The sequence below is a fragment of the Sphaerodactylus townsendi genome, linkage group LG01 (genome assembly GCF_021028975.2).
Source record: "Sphaerodactylus townsendi isolate TG3544 linkage group LG01, MPM_Stown_v2.3, whole genome shotgun sequence".
Lineage (NCBI taxonomy): Eukaryota > Metazoa > Chordata > Lepidosauria > Squamata > Sphaerodactylidae > Sphaerodactylus > Sphaerodactylus townsendi.
The window spans coordinates 76,657,494-76,661,302 of record NC_059425.1 but is presented as its reverse complement, the minus strand read 5'-3'; positions in this window follow the sequence as shown (position 1 = coordinate 76,661,302).

Here is a 3,809-nt window from a genome sequence, read left to right as displayed (position 1 = left end):
GGGAGGCCGGCTGCTGATAGGTGCCCATTAACAACTGAGATCCGCTGTTCCCCTCTCAGAGTTAGAGGAGTTAATGGTTGAACGCCATCTGTTTTAAATATTTATGGATTTGGAGCGCTGCATTTTAACTGGTATTAATTTTTAGCATTTTATCCTGTTTATCCACTTGCCTGTAATTATGTTGTAAACCGCCCTGAGCCCTTTGGGGGAGGGCGGTATAAAAGTGGAATGAATGAATGAATGAATGAATGAATGAATGAATGAATGAATGAATGAATGAATGAATGAATGAATGAATGAATGAATGAATGAATGAATGAATGAATGAAAATAAATAAATAAATAAATAAATAAATAAATAAATAAATAAATAAAAATGAAGAAAAACATTAACAATTTTGAAAAACCATGACCTCTTACACAGTCCAAGAGGGCTGGGGAAGCAAATACATTTTTGCAAAAACTACCTTTTTTATTCATGTTCCTTGGGATGGTTACAAAAAAGCCCACCTTCCTTTCCTCCCTATGTATATTTGTTTTGAGATTATCATCTCTACTTCCAATTTTAAAACAAATAAACTTTATAAGTAATAAGAAAGCAAACTATGATTTCTTTCATGGTCACAAATTTCCACTGAATGCACATTTATTTTTAGGACAAAATTGGGACTTTTTTGGACTTTGTTACCATAACTAATGAAAAGCTAACAGATGTATGTTTCTCTGATCACCCCAGAAGCACATGGAACCAATGACACAAACAACCAATTCTTGTTTTTGACTTAAGAAATAGAATCAGGATGTCAATAAAGAGGCCACAGAAACTCTACTTACCTGTTTTGGTATTTCTCTTATAGTGATCCATTTTTCAGCTGATGTCCACTTTCTCTCAAGTCAAGCATCCCATGGATCATATCGATGATTTAAAACAAGCAACATTGTGATTAGCTTTGCACCTGTCCTGTCAGTGGCATTTTTAGGACAACTGGTTGAGAAGCTGCGCCTGGCGCATTCTCACAAATGACTGGCTTTGTTGGAATACACATGCCCCTGGCTCAAAATGGGCAAGTTGTGCATCATTTAAAATCAACCAGTTTCAGTTGCACGTGCTACCTTTGAATCTGCACAGACAGGTGACAATCAGTATGTTCAAAACTTAGTGGACTAAAATATAGTCCCCTGGGATAATATGACAGCATGCAGTGTTTGTGATACAATTTAAAACACTTATATAACACAGACACACTTGGCCTTGGGAGTCAGGAAGGCAGATCGGGATGGGGGTGGGGTATCATTTATTTATTTAGAAAATTTCTATTCCACCTCTCCAGAGAACCTGCTTGAGGCAGCTTACAAAATAAAACATGATAAAAACATAAAGCAGCATAAAATAATTACAATAAAGTGTTAAAAACAAATCAATAGAAAGCCAGCCAGAGCACAGGAAAAGAACAAAATATTTTCAGTTTAACATATCTATATATATAAAAATGGAACCATGTGTTTGTTGCTTCAAGAATAACCCCAAACCTGCTGACCCAAACGCTCTGAAAATTTCACAGACACTTACTCATCCCCCCGACTGTGTTCTTACATATCTTCCGCTGTCAGACAACACACCTGAGCCAGGTAAAATATCTTTTTCCTGGTGGACCAGGCCATGAAGCTGTCTGTGTGTAACTGTCACCCTTAGAATGTTCCTGCCCTTAGATTGTTCGCTCAGATGGCCAGATATGAGCAGTGAAAACAGTACATAGGCAATAACTCAAGTGGACATGAAACACATACGCATGTTGCCATGTGAGACGTCAGGTGGGGTTCCCTCTCATTGACGCAGGTAACTTTCACTCTCGTGCCCTCAACTCCACTACACTACCACACAACACACCTACTCTCATACACATTCAGCGGAGGGAGAAGGAAGGGACGGAGGGGGAGGCATGCAAGGGAAGAGAAGTGAGGGAGGGGACAGAGAGTGAGGGGTGGCATGGAAGGGAGGGGAGGGAGTGGGCCCAGCATCTGGGTATGACCCACCCACTCTAGCAAAGGGAAAGGGGAGGGAGGGAGGAAGAGGGGTGCCATGCAAGGGAACAGAAGTGAGGGAGGGGAGAGTGGGAGGGGTGGCATGCAAGGAAGGGAGGGCCCAGCCAGCCTAGATTCCCTGAATACTGAGGTTACAGTTCAGAAAACCAGGTTGCCTCCGAGGCACGCGTTACTCAGGAGTAAGCTCGGTAAAGCAACCGTTACATAGTTTGAATGGCTGAGTTGCGCCCTCAGAGGGTTTACTCAGAAGCGACACCCATTGCCACACCCCAACTTACTCCCAGGTAAAGGATCGTGACCAGCCAGCCTAGATGTGTGGGAGGTGTGCCTTTCCATTCCCCCGCCAGGAATGCGGTCACACACACCAATGACATTGCACAGTATCAGCCTGTGCGTTTCCATGAGCACGTACTGCTGGCCTCTGCAATTGATTTGCTGCTACTGTTCTTTTCCCATTTCACCACAATAAGCCACAGCAATGAGGGGCTGGGCCCCGCTAGTGTCTAATAAGAGAGTTATCAGACAAGAAGAACTCCCTTGCCCCCAGTCCCCTACTTTCAAGAAAGTGACAATGAACATAAGAACAAGCCTGCTGGATCAGACCAGAGTCCATCTAGTCTAGCACTCTGCTACTCGCAGTGGCCCACCAGGTGCCTTTGGGAGCTCATATGCAGGATGTGAAAGTAATGGCCTTCTCCTGCTGCTGCTCCTGAGCACCTGGTCTGTTAAGGCATTTGCAATCTCAGATCAAGGAGAATCAAGATTGGTAGCCATAGATAGATTTCTCCATAAATCTGTCCAAGCCCTTTTTAAAGCTATCCAGGTTAGTGGCCATCACCACCTCCTGTGGCAGCATATTCCAAACACCAATCACACGTTGCGTGAAAAAATGTTTCCTTTTATTAGTCCTAATTCTTCCCCCCAGCATTCTCAATGAATGCCCCCTGGTTCTAGTATTGTGAGAAAGAGAGAAAATTTCTCTCTGTCAACATTTTCTACCCCATGCATAATTTTGTAGACTTCAATCATATCCTGTTAGGATTTGCAAGTGTCTGTCACAATCCTGACAACAAGGGGTTAACTGTGTGCATGTTAATTAGCTAGTGAGGTCAGTGTCTTGCTATCTATTCATTGATTAGTCATTGGGCAGTTAATCCGACATTGCTTAGGTGAGGCAGAGCACGTAGGTCAGAGGTTATAAAGTTAACTATATTTCTTTGTCTCACACTCCATTCTCTTTTTTCTTTGTACCTGCAAGATGGATTCACCTGTAAGAGGTGAATGCCTCATAGGCCACATGTGGGCTCTACATGTGCCCTAAAGTTCTTGCACAACTAAGTTTTGTACTCAGAATAGTAAGGATTTGTTATGTTTATTCCCATGTATACTCCTACTCCTGATTTAGTTAAGTAAAAGTTTCTTTATAATCACAGCAAAAGTCTCCTGGTCTTTCCTCTCACTCTGCTTATTACCCAAATAGGGAAACAATTCCCCAACATATCCCCCCTCAGATGTCTCCTCTCCAAACTAAAGAGTCCCAAACGCTGCAGCTTCTCCTCATAAGGAAGGTGCTCCAATCCCTCAATCATCCTTGTTGCCCTTCTCTGCACTTTTTCTATCTCTTTGATATCCTTTTTGAGATGTGGCAACCAGAACTGAACACAGTACTCCAAGTCCGGTTGCACCACTGCTTTATTTAAGGGCATGACAATCTTTGCAGTTTTATTATCAATTCCTTTCCTAGTTATCCCCAGCATAGAGTTTGC